The 13,995-nt window shown below is 37.9% G+C and overlaps 1 protein-coding gene across 8 annotated transcripts in view; it reads left to right on the forward strand.

The window, feature by feature from the left end:
• Nucleotides 1–8,361: 8,361 nt before the first annotated feature.
• Nucleotides 8,362–13,995, forward strand: part of LOC110835243 (semaphorin-1A) — a 422,598-nt gene continuing 416,964 nt past the window's right edge. For 7 of the 8 annotated variants that reach the window (XM_087343592.1, XM_087343596.1, XM_087343595.1 and 4 more), the window contains exon 1: nucleotides 8,363–8,850. The gene's annotated coding sequence lies outside the window, so the exon portion shown is untranslated. Of the gene's footprint in view, nucleotides 8,851–13,995 lie in introns of all 8 variants that reach the window. The other variant, XR_015533825.1, reaches the window with a different exon arrangement.

Here is a 13,995-nt window from a genome sequence, read left to right on the forward strand (position 1 = left end):
TACTTAAACAAAGAAAACTTATTATTAAATTACAATATGTAATTTACCTCATGGCCAAGAGAATGCTGGACTCACGCGCAGATGATGGTACATGATCGAATTATAGCCGAATAAACTATTTAATTTGTTACAAAATGAACATGTATTTCAGACTATTATCATCAATAGTCGTAGTAGTAGTGGTTGCAACAATAGCAGAAGTATCAGTGAACAGTTGCAGTAATAAGAGGCCTTGTTTTTTATTTCTACTCAAACTGCTTTCCCTCCTGTAATTCACCATAAGGATACAAGTACCTATGGCGACTTCAGCTACAGTTTCTTCCTATGTAATGTCACGTTGCATTGATAATTCAGGCACTTTAAGTTCACGAAATAAAGTTCTGGTGATCCAGCGATTGATTCGTCCGCCATAATTTTCTGTTCTTAGGCTTAAATCCACCACGGCAAGGTCAGCTTCTGGTTTTGATTACTAAACCTCGCCTGACATGCCGAAACATTTTCTCGTCCGCACTCCGAGACTTACACATCTTATTTCCAAGTCCGATTTCGAATTGGTACCGTTTTTTCAGTTTTCCCGATAAAATATCTGTGTACATTTATCATTTTTTCTATGGGTACTATGTGTTCCATCAATTCTATCCTTCTTGATCCCTTTTCGTAATATATGTTGAAGTGTGAAAAATACGGGGTTCCTCATAATACAATTTTCTCCTGTCTGTTGTTTTTTATGGGGTCCGCAGTGGCCGCGCGGTCGCTGGGACCGTGGGTTCGAATCCAACTCAAGCCATGGATATTTGTCCGCGTTTTTCTGTGTTGTGCTGTCCTGTGTATAGATAGAGGCCTTGCGACAGGCCGATCACTCATCCAAGGAGTCCTACCAAAATGTCCATAGATCAAACTAACGATAAGTTGGGAACCGCAGTGCTCAGGCACTTGAAGAACGGGTAGTTCCCAGTATGCCAGTTGTTTTTTATTCCCTGATAGATTCAAATATTCTCTTTAGCACTCTGGTCTCAGACAACCTCAACATAGTTTATTATCTTATAATTTATCCCTGTGTATATGGTAAGATCTCTAGTGTCATTCAGCTTAATTATGGGTAGAATGTAATGTATTTATGCAGGGAAATGTCTACTGCTGATTAATTGTATCAACAGTACATCTAATTCTTCGTAAAAATTACCATGAAGAAAAATGAGAGACAATTAAAAATGCATACATTTCCAAGCTATATACGCTTTTTTAGCTGCAGAGATAAAGTGGGACAGATAACTATAATGAATGCTGTGTGGGTGAGAATTTGAAAGAGAACAGCAATAATCTATTTCAAGGTACTAAACCGGCATTCGCCTGGAATGACTGTGGAAAACTATGAAAAACCTAAGTCAGAAAAGAAACGTATTCGAAATAATACCTGGTGCATCTAGAATACAGGCCTGAATTCATATCGATACGACAACTGACTCGGTAATCAATAATGATAGTGTAACATCGACCGCATTTGGAATATTCTCACACAAGATGAACTACAAACTTTTGCTGTCTCTCATAAATTATTCTTTCTGGAATCAGAGGAATTTCACTTTTAACAGAAGGGTTTTTTTTTGGATAGAACATACACAGCTTCAGAGTTATAATTTATTTAAAACAAGGGTTGAACTTTCGTCTTTATTATTTTCTCATGTCTGTTTACATTCTAAAATATCAGGTTAGGACAGAGATGATCATGTACACAAATATTCGGAAATGATTCTCTACCTCTTGGGATTTTCGTACTTTTTTCGCTTTCTCAAGGTGAGTGCCGCGATAGAACCTTAAAATAAGCCATACCCCTTTTCCTCAAAATCCTTATCCATCTTACTTGACACTTTTACCTATGAAGTAAACAGCATTGTAAAATAACATAATAATCAGTGAACAGAAAGAGTGACGTTTGATTTAAAGTTAAATTGTAAGTCACAGATCAGAGGCGAATAAGAACTGACAAACGCGTTTTGTGCATTGCTTTTGTGGGTACGTTCAGTGACAGGTGTTTATTTTGCTTTCATTGTACTATACACAGAACGTTGTAAATGAGATCACACCAAACATCGGAAGTCAACGACAAGAAGCCTCGCCCTCACTCTAAAGATTTCTTCTCGGCTATTAGTTCTTTTGAATAGTCCATATTCTGCAATAAATCAGCTTGTCTAATGTCAGGAAGGAAGGCGTATTTCTCAATGTCTAGATATACTATGTAATCAACTCTACTTTAAAATATCGATTCTAGCTTTGTCTCTGCCTTCCATGCCTTGGCTTATCAGCTAACGAAACGAAATGTGAAGGCAGTGGGCAAAATGCTCCACTTTCAATGTTACAAATTACTTTCAAAGAACTTGTTACGCATTTCGTGCTTTTTAAGAGTTCTATTTGGGAATACAACAAATACGAATCCGAAAAAATGACGCAAAATTTTGCTGTTTACTTGCAAAATAAATACAAAAATATTGACGTCTTGAAGTTGCTGGTTGACAAGTCTTCTGCTTTATGGATCTGTGTTTGATTCTAGTTCGGTTTAACTGTTTGTGTAATGGATGGCGCTCAGGTAAGGCTTCTGGATCAGGTAACAAAATTTTCCGCTATTTTTCAGTAATTCTATATCTACGTTTGTTCCCATTAAAGCAATTTTTCTCCTTATTCATTTTTCTGTTCTGCTTCCCCTTTTCTTTCTTTCATCCTTTCTTTATTTTAACCTTCACTGACTTATTCCTTTGTTTCTTAACTTGTTATATCCCATATCCCATAATACTCTCCTCTTTGTGGCCGGGAAGTCAATCAAAATTCCACAGTTTATCAAAAGGGATTAAACCATAAATAGATCTGTTAAGGAAAGCATCTATTAAGATAGGGTTCACTGTGGTGTAGCTCCTAGCTTTTATGACATTACACACAGATACAGCACTAGATTATTACAAGTTTAGATATGAGCAATACAGAATTTGCTGTTCTTAAAAACGAGTACCCCTCGCCTGCGACAGTCTAAAAAGAAATTATTTCTGAAAATAAATTTTTATCAGTGTGGTAAGTCCTGTTATTTTCATTATGTTCACTGAACCGCGGGTATGTTAGAGACACTTGCAAAATGGATAAAGTGAAATTATTTTGTTTAATTCCGAACAAAACCCTATTTCCTATTGAGAAATTGTGAAATTAAATAAATAAATAATTGCTACATAATTCCACTAGCACCTTGTTGCAGAGTCTTCCATGTGGACTTAACAATTGTACGTCTTATCAAGAAATTTCCTGTTCAATATAACCCGATATTTCTTCGCCATGTTTAAAAATCTCGCTGCAGAATCCCATCATGACTGAATTGAATTCAGTCCTCACACTCACACAAGTATTAATACCGTGTAAGATTTCACAGCAGTGAGTATGAAGGTTTCTCTCTTCTGGGTTGTTGCGCTGTGTAGTCTTGTAGATGTTTACCAACGTTTCAGAGGTCATACTGCCTCCGTCATCAGGGCGATGAATACTACACAGCACAACAACCCAGAAGACATAAACCTTCAAGTATTAATACCCATTATAATGTCATAATTGTTACTACGTTTTCCTCAGAAGTGGTGTCTTACAAATGTAATTTTACAAGATTAATGGATCCATCTGCGAGCACACAATGGAAGACGCCGCGCGATTCTCAAAATTCCCCCCCCCCCCCCAAGAACGACGACGAGTGTACTGTCCCGAAACACCGTTTCACCGCATCCACCAGGAAGTTTCCAGAAATCTGGTGACAATGCATTGACTTCAGTGGTGTATATTTGGAATGTGATTTTGAAGCTGCCTTAGCCTTTCTGCCTGTATTCCAGGCGAGTCCGAATCATTTCTCAACGACCCTCGTGTAAATACGTATTTATCATTTGCCCCATTTGGACTACAAGTTACACCAACGTTATTATACTCGACTGAAATGTTCAAATAGTGTAGTACCGGTACGTAAAGATTACGAATTATGAAATTCCTGTTGTTTCCCTTGTCCTGGTACTTTTCTTGTTTTCGGACAAAATATTCTCATTAGCACCCTGGCATCGTCATTCTACCTCCTTCCCTTATAATCATGGACCAGTTTTACAAGCATGCTAACCAACAGATGAAATTATACGAACTTACCGTAAGGCGCTAGAGCTTTCGTCTAAATGTTGCTGAGATTTAAGCGACAAACTGTCCACCCGTAGTTCGTACATTTTAATCGTTATATCTCTAAATACAGAAGATTTAAAATTATGGTAGAAAGCAATTAATAATAATAAACACTGTCTTAACGGCAACTTCATTGTCACTAAATTACACAGAGAACAATCATAGTAAAGCTTCGAGCCAAAGTTTTCTCCAAGATGTCGGAAAATGTTCTGTGTCTTCACAATCAATTTAAAGCCGCTTCTAACAGTAGAGTCTGCTCATTAAATCGACTCTGCAGTAGTCATCGATCCAAGGTCGAAACAGAGGAGCTTGTTATTAGACCCCAATTCAGAAACTTGCTTTACAATTCAATGAAATAAAGAGTTTGTGTTCTGTCTTATTGGAATTATCTGTAACTGTAAAAAAAATGAACGAATGAAGTAGGAATAAAAAGTTTTATAACAATTTAACATACAGAATTTTCCATTTGAAACGGAACCCTAACTAGTACACATGGACACTTCACGCACAAAACGATGATCCAATTGCATTCTTACGGCCACATCCCGTTGTTACAGATGACACACTACTTGAAATCGCTACGGTCGTAATTTCAACAGTTTTGTCGATCTATGATCACTTGTAAAAGACAAGAATAAAGTAATATACGAAAGAGAACCCACTTTTTTCTCGTGAATATTTGCATTTGTACAGGTTTAGCGCAACTGTCATGAGTAGTGGCCTAGCAACATGGATGACCTTGAATCAAGTGTCAAGGTGAGGAGGATGTTGGGACAGTCTGTTACGCAGAGGTCGACCTACCCCTGATTTCGTTTTTGTACCGCAACGTGATTGTTTTTGGATTCCGTTTTAAATGGTACACTCCGTACTAAACAACCAATCGCCTTAATACCACAAGTTCGAACCGATATGGTCTTGTATTCCATTTTTCAACGTGTTATAAACAGTGTCCCAAGTCAGACAAGTCAAAGTTTACTGTCATGTAAATACATATTAGATTATATTTAAATATTAAGGTTATAATTATTGCTTCACTGCTTCACTGCTAGTGGGCTGGTCACTCACTACTCTTAAATCCACGCTTTAAAGACTATGAAACCTCTGAAAGGAGGGCCTGCTCCACTTAGGAGTTACAGGAACTATCTATCTATGTAATATTATAATTATACAATTTAAATACATGTCGAATGTGTACCCCTGCTTGTTGTAGACCACTCAGCCAGTTTCAACACATTTGTAGAAACTCTGTGAAGAAGGACCCTTTTTAGTGAACTTATTTGGAAAATAAGTGTAAGGAAAGTACACCTGATACATCTGTTTATCTACTTCAAAAGATAGCTTTCGAAAATAATTTCTTCAACAATAAATACGCTGCCCTAAAGGTAACGAATACGAAGAAGCTGTGTGAAATTACCGACTTGTGGTGACTGGAGTCCAGTGTTGCCACAGGGCGCAGCAAATTGAAATTCCCCTATCACACTATCAACATATTTACCTTTACGTCTTCCATTTGCGTGACTTTTGGGACATACTCTTACAGTTTATGGAACCCAGTTAAGTGTTTTTGGCTACTATTCGCCTGCTTCTTACATAGTAGGTGCCCGGCAACGATAACTCGGTTAGATTATTAATTTAACACAGTTGTATTGCGTGCTAGTAAAATTTCTGTGAATAATGAATCACTAAATTGTATAATTATTAATATAGGCCATCTTTATAATTCTTATTGACCTCATCATATTGAATGAGGCATCTGAAATTCTTCCCAGAAATATTCTTTCCGTTCTTCAATTCAAAGCGGAAGATAAGATAAAACATTCTTAACTGAAGAGTAACATGTATAAACACAACATACTTCTATCATAAATATAGACCTATTGCTTAATTTAATTGCGTTTCCGAAGCGCTTTTACGATATTTATTTAAAACCGTTAATGGTGAATAATTTACAATCCCGAAAACATTATTGACGTCTCATATTTCTGTATAGTAATTTCGTATTTAGTAAGAGCTCAGGTTTTCACGGCGGTGAGTCTGAAGATGGCTGTCTTCTGGGTTGTTGCGCCGTGTAGTCTGGTAGAAGTTTACCGACAGACTACTCGGCGCAATAGCCCAGAAGACAGCCATTTTCAATTCCGTGAATATCAGAACTAATTCATTATTATATCTCTAGTGTGATAAAGGAGCACAATCATTTATGTTATTTACTTACGTGTTTTCTCTTTTAATTCCAGACAAATATTCTTACTGCATCTTAAGAAAATGTATGTACAGACATGGTGCAGATACGAACTTAAAATTACATTCACTCCACAAGTTTCAATACACACCGCTCCAATGCCCAAATTAATTAGATTTGAAACTGCGAACGTCGGACTCATAGATGCTTCCTCCACTGCGCATTCAGTATCGTGCACTTCGTGCAGGCCTGCACAGATAAGTCACGGAAACAAAGCACGAACTAAGGTGTTTTTATGTTAAGGAAGGACTGGTCAATTACATTATGACAAAAATTAAATAATTGTAATTAAGAGAAAAGCAATTTTTGTGTTAAACAGCCCACGTAAGTTTCATGCCTGTGAGTCCGAGTCCAAGATTCCTGAGACACTGGTGTCATTATTATTATTATTATTATTATTATTATTATTATCCAATCTCTTCACCACTTTATGGGGTATGTACTTCCATGTACCCGAGACAGACCTTGTCCCTAAGGCACATAGGGCAGCAGCTATTTCGGGATCCATATTGTTTTTATTAAGTGCCACATGTATTATATAATTTTATTTTATGAAATTATTATTATTATTATTTGTGTGACCGAGCTGCCCTGAGGACGAAGACGATGGTTCTCGAAACGTCGGTGTTTTCGCCTTTCAACCACCGGACACAGCTGGTAGTTAGAGATTTTGGGAGGCAAAGAGACTGGAATACAGCTCTAAGATTGAGTATCAGTGGCACTTTACATCCACGCCCCCCTTACGCCTTAATAGCATCGTGCTGGACTGGAGGAACAAATTTATAATTACCAGTTACCATCAACAAATACAGCCAGCAGAATTATGATTGTAAGCCCTTAATCTACAGAAAGTTTTTCTTTGCGTGTAGTCGAGCGTTTCTGAACAATGTTTCCGGCATACGGATAAAAATTGCATGACTATAATAAATTTAATTACTGAAATTTTGATGAGGGATTTTATAAATTACACACACACCCACTGAGTGTGGCTGATTTATACGTTATTGCAGTTGCAGTCCTGGTTATTAGGAATCGTATTTTATTTAGATTTTGCTTCATAGAAATTACGCGGTCGATTCTTAAGTTATTTAGTGACGTATTTTCAGCTTTACGGTAGAGCCAACATTTTCTCGCGGATAAAGTACTCGGTGTTAGTTTGCAGGCCGCGTGGATACAAAAGACGTTCTGGTCGCGGTGAATACTTCCAGCAACCCTGCTGGGAATTAGTCGAACACTGGTCGTCCAGAATGTAACCGGTTAAATAATAAAAACTATGTTGAGGAAATACTAATGTTCATCAAAATTACTTACCAGAAAATTTTATTATTATTATTATACCATCTATTCACCACTTTTTTATTATTATTATTATTAACTGCAAATGGGTTTATACCCGGTGGGAGTAGTGCTACAATAAGACACAAACAAAACAACACACATCACACAAAATAACACACCACGCTCAAAATAAAACAACTCATAAAATTACAAAACCATAAAGCACACATATTACACAAAATAAAAACACAAGTATTTAAACACAACAGATAACCTAAAGTAAGTTGACTGTAATTTAATGGAAATATAAATGTTAGATTAGAACACTTCAGGTTCAGTTGTATTATATTGGTATATGTTTCAGATTAAACTTTGGAACTTATTACAAGGTAGACTGATTTTCATTGTAGAAGCAAAGTTACAGAAAATTGAATAGAGAAGGCTGGAATGTTATTCGAAATTTGCTAGTACTTAACTAACCAACTTTATCAATATTTTTTTTTTTAAATACAACGGAAACTTACGTTATTTATATATATATATGGTAAGCTCTTTCAAGTGTAAGAATAGTTGTAGACAGCGCGCGACTGCAGTGACCTCTTCGGCGGGAATGTTTTGTCTGTCTGAGTTTAGTGCTTTGGCCTGGCGGGAGCGCTCTGGCTTGTGCAGAGTCGAAGTCAACGCTACAGTGCGTCTCGAGACCTCCTGGAGGTGGGTTGTGTTTAGCGTATGCTTCGCCCAAGAGCTGTGTGTAGGCTACGCTCAGACAGTGAATTTGGAGGAGAAATAAGTTTGTCTACATCAAACGGCTTGATATTGTTACATGCAGTTATGTTGGAGTTTTAACTAAGAATTCGTGACCAGAGAACAACCGTTCCGTGTGTATGGCGTGTGCTACTACGGCAGATTTCCAAGTTTTATAACTTTTAAATAACCCAGACTCTTAACGTTTGCGTACCATGCAGCAGCCATTACAACATTGAATATATTATTTAGAAGTATTATGTGAGTGGAAGGTGGATTTTAAGTCGACTGACGTGTGGGTTTACAGATAGTAAACCGTGGTGCATGTGTGTTTTGTGATTAAAAAGTCTTGCAGGAATTTATGAATTACCTGGTCGTGCGTTGAGAATTTCACGTCTGTTATGGTAAGTTATATATATAGCTTCTCACTTTTTACTATGCATTGGTTCATGTTTATGTTCTGGGATAGCTCGTGTATTCAGGAGTGCATTGGTGAGCAACTCGCATCAGCAAGCAAAAGGAGTAGGTTATGTCACCGTGCGACAACATTACATTATTGTGAACAGGTACTTAGGCACAAAAATACAAAAATCTGATGCCGTCATTTCTCGCCACTTTCTTCATTTAGTTATGCTTAGTAGATTCAACAGTAACAATCTTCATGTGATAACAACCCTACAAAACTTATCTTAATCTGTCACCAGTGACCTGAAACGTATTTGAATGTGGAATAATGCAAGATATTTCACATTACGGCGAGTGCACAGCCAGTATCAGAACTTTCACTCCGTTGGTAGGAACTTGGTGGGAAATTTAGCAACGTAGCGGCCGCATATAGTTAATTGAGAAAAGGAAATGTTGGAAAACGTACTTACGACACAAATTATCTTCATTTACATCAGAACATGAAGCGTTTTACTGTTAGGATTTCTGTGCACGTTCTACGGTGTTGGGACACCGTGTGTAATCCGTTTTTAAATAATTTTGTCTAACCAAGTCTACCAGAATGCTCAAATGAAAATGTTTTCCTCATTAATATTTACAAAATGAAAGAAAAGTATTTCAGGTGAAATTTGTGGAATATAAGAAAGAAATAAACTTGTTCATTCGCCCAAATACTTAGCCATGATGACGTTTCGGGGCATGGGAGTAAAGTTCGATGTTATAATGTTAACTGCGCTAGATGGAGAGCGTGGCAAGTTTCACGCTTCGACCGCCTTATCCTGGGGGAATAGCTGGATAGTCTCCAGACGAATTTTGCACGAAGTGGTGGAGGTAAACGTTAGCAGTTGGTGTTTCTACGAATTTGGGCTTGATGAAATTTTTTATATAAATCTGTTCATCCTTTGAAACACAGTTTTAACTGCATATTCTTACCAGTTGATTTAGGCTATCACCCCTCAACTGTGCATTCTGTCACAGAGTGTATTCGTGGGTTTCATACGATTGCCCTAAACAGCATTTACTGTTCCAGACCAATTGAGCTTTGCAGTGGAGAAACGTTTTTTGTTTGAGACAGGAACAAATTATAATATTTATTTCGCTCGCCTCTACATAGCCGACTTAACATGTAGAGCGCAACCAGCCATGCACAAAACCAGAACTGACGTTGTCTCAAAGAAATTAATCGTGCCTTGCCGGAAATCGAACGCTAGCCTTCCAGCCCATAGCCTAATTATTGTAAGAAGCCATTCCAAACTTTAAGGAAATTTTGCTTAAAACTTGAGTGTTTTTCCCCCCCAAATTTTCTCAGTTTTAATGAAAACCGATCTTGCCTACTGGGAAAGGACATGAAAGTCTCGGTATGAGACAGTTTTCACCTTTAGCCTATGAACTCGTCGCCTGAAGAAATAATTAGCGACTCCACGTGGAAATTTCGTGGCTGTGTTTGAAGTTACCCCTTCATCGCAGTTATAATTCAGATCGCATTGGCGTGCTCGAGAATTGGTAACCAGTCACCTGTAAACGTAGTTCCAGAGAAATAAAGGCGGTTTTCATGCGGAGGAATACAGTATTGGTGATTGTTTTTGAAAGTTTCGTGTCACACTCGTCGATGTTAGCTGTCTGCAAGATGTGTCCTGCAAAACAGCAAAATGTTCTATCCGGCTTGACTTAGTGTTCAGATTCTGAGGTAAAAATATGACCCCTCATCAAATATTAATTTCTTGTACATAAACTTCCTGTGTTATAAGTATAATAAACAAAAAAAAATCTGTTTTCCCCAGTGAAATAAACGTTTTTGGTGAACTAGCAGGTAACTGGATGACGAAAATCGTGTGTGACCCGTTCCAGATTTCGGTTAAATGCGTGCCTTACCTATTGCGAAAGCACTTATCAGTTTAGGGTATCTTGCAGAAACAAGTTATTATGGATTTTGATGTAAATAACTTCACTTAGCAGTCCTTGAGAAGCCCAGCTCAGCTTGTCCGGATGTCCCCTCCCCCCCCTTTTTACGAAACTTGAATATTCCCTATGGTATTGACAAGATGTTATGTTGATTTAGAATGATCCAGCCCACGTCTTCACACCTTGTTTCATAAAAATGTTTATATCCACTGGCGTGCATATCTTTTAGCCATGGTACACAAAAATATATAATTCTGCATATTATATTGTGCTGTATCTGTGTGAATATTCGTGATTCATGATTAAGTGGCGTATTTGAACTGTAATTTTCATTTAATAAATGTAACTTGCTGAAGTTTTAAATCATTTTGAGTTAATTATAATGCTGTTGTATCTGTATATTTTAAAGTGACTTGTGGTGAATTTCTGTGGTTACGGGAAAATCAATATGCCATATCTAAAAGTAAAGTACTTTCATGCTCTGATATTTGTTTCGAGAGAAACTAGCAGAAGCGATCATTATACATTCTATTACGACATACTATAAATCCTCGGTAATTTATTATATCATTTCTAGCGCACGCTTTTCGCTCTTAGGCCTACGTTAGTACTTCTTGTTTCCGTATGCTTTTGTATTGTGTACGTTAGCCTCCAGTTTGGAAATAAATGAGTCACTGTTTAAGTGTTGATGGTGAGATGATTTCAGAAAATAAACCGCAGAAATGTGTTCATTTCAAATCCTTTATTCTCGCTTCAACTGAAAATCGATAAAAGAATCTTCGAAATGCGAAGAAATCTAGGAAATCTGTGGGTGAAGTGTTGTGTAGTCAAGATGAATTCACTCAGAAATTAACGAGGTTTCCTCGGAATGAGAATTATTCATTTAGATAACCGAGACCTGGTTTGGAGGTCGGTGAACTGTGCTGCAGAATTATAATTATGGGTGGACTGATAGTTAAAGACTAGTCGAAATGTCTAAGCTCACCCAGGTGTATCTGTTAATAATAACTGTAGGTCAAGGAGTTGTTCTTTTTAATCCAGAAAGGAAACTGATTGTTGCACCAAGTTAAAATGTTGACGTGCTCTTGAACCAGCTGGTCAAGTACGCATTCCCAATGAGTGGTTTAGAAACTGAAGACAATCTTCCGGAAGTTAAAAGCTATTCTTCTTAATACTCTTACGGATTAGGCCCATGTGGCCTGTTCCAATTCAGAATTACTTATGAAATTGTTGATCAGTTTCGACATTTTGCAGGACTCCTTGGACAAGTGATCAGCCCGTCGCAGGGCAATTAAATATCAATCCCGGCAGTAGAGAGCCATCCGTTCAAACCCTTAAGACAAATGTCGTAGTTAAGTCGGGGCCCCAGGCTGGTCACTCACCTCACCTCACCTCCATCTGCTGCTAAGGTTGATCATTCCTTGAGCTACGCCTTCAATATTCTACCAGTCTTCATATCATGCAGCACCAAGGACAGCTTTACGTTTATTAGTATCTGTGAAGGGGTAGCATTCCTCGCCTTTTATATTGAAAACTTTCGAAAGGGTCTGTCGCAGTAGACAAGAAATGGCGGCATCGTAATGTATGAATGTCTTTGAAGAGATATAACGAAACTCTGAATTGGCAACAAGTTCACACGTAGCTCATTAGATAATTTCACCACTATATTGTTTGTTAATAATATGTTAAGAGTAATTTCCTGTCTTGGATGGCCGTCACTCGTGTAAACAGAATGTAATGTCTCATTTGAAGTCGAAGCCTGAACCGAACTTATTACAACTAGGGAAACTGTTTGTTGATTTCTAAATAATCATCTCTCTGTATATATGCATTTTATTTTTTTATTTTTTTGTGGGTCTCGGCCGCCTCTTTTGGAGGTTTCTTGATCTGTTATACGTTTGGTGGGAGTCCTCTTGGACGAGTGATCAGCCCGTCACCTGTACTCAGGACAGCGCAACACAGACAGACATCCATGCCTTGAGTGGGATTCGAACCCACGGTCCCAGTGTCGAAGTTCACAAGGCCCACGCCTCAGACCGCCCGGCCGCTGTGACCGGCGTATACAGTATATTCCGGTTAAGCGGGGCAGACGTTTATTTTGGACCAATCTTAAAGAACAAACCTTTTTAACTCTTTACGTGGACCAAAGTGGCCCAATTAACCGGATTCCACTGTATTTGTATTAGGAAGATAAAAACATGCGAATGGATGGATCTCTGACCAAATACGAAAATACTATAGTTTTTAAAATTGTTCTTGTTATAAGGAGCGTGAAATGTCCCTGAGGGTAAAACTTGGATGGATGGACTCCACAAGAATTATGGAAATAATTTACACTTGAGATTTGTTATACCAAATACGATAGTTTTGGTTAAAACAGCGGAACAGTAGAGACATTTTATGTTTCATTTTCCTTTCTTTCTGATTATCTTTCCTCCATATTTTCAAATTTCGTGGACTCCGAAATCACAGACCGAGTTATTTTGGGGTTTACATGTCATTTGCCATCTGCGTTCAGTCCAGGTGCTTTTTCTGAATTGGCCTGTTCAGTAGCCCTCAGATTATGTTACGTGGTGACTGATTTACAGGTACGGATTGTTAAAATTAGGTGTGGGAATTTTGCCACGGCCCTTCGTGTACGTACTATTAATAGATCGCTTTAGTGCTGGACTGCTGCTTCGCGTATTGAATACATTTCTGTTAAAATTTGATCCTAGAACCAGCTCAAACTAGATACTGCAAGCTAGGTCTGTACTTTTTTTAAATTTTTGATATACCCTCCTCCAAAATTGGTGCAAATACTCCAGCTTCATGCTGAAGCTGCATTTAACTCTTCATCATTTCAACTTGTATGTTCCTTCTCACAGCAGGCATGTGGGGCATAAAAATCACATGATTCTGTAGAAGTGTCGGGTAAATACACTGACGTTCATTTTGAATGTGCTGCAAGTTCTGTTTCGTTGCAATTAAACTACGGTAAGTTCGTAATGTTCATGTAGGCCATGGAAATGAAGAAGCTACGAGCACAGCGGCGTCGCTTTGGGCGAACCAGAATAAGTATAAATAACTCTGCCTTAGGACAACTTTCCCTCCAGGAGGTGCTATTGTGCTTCTTCAGCAAGAGTAATGACTCGTGACTTACGTTTCTTTTGTGTACGTACTTCATGCGTTGGAGATTTCAAACCATTGTCATAGTTATAGTA

The sequence above is a fragment of the Zootermopsis nevadensis genome, unplaced genomic scaffold (assembly GCF_977971745.1).
Source record: "Zootermopsis nevadensis isolate Lab colony 2312 unplaced genomic scaffold, Znev_1.0 Znev_ptg000006l, whole genome shotgun sequence".
Classification (NCBI taxonomy): domain Eukaryota; kingdom Metazoa; phylum Arthropoda; class Insecta; order Blattodea; family Termopsidae; genus Zootermopsis; species Zootermopsis nevadensis.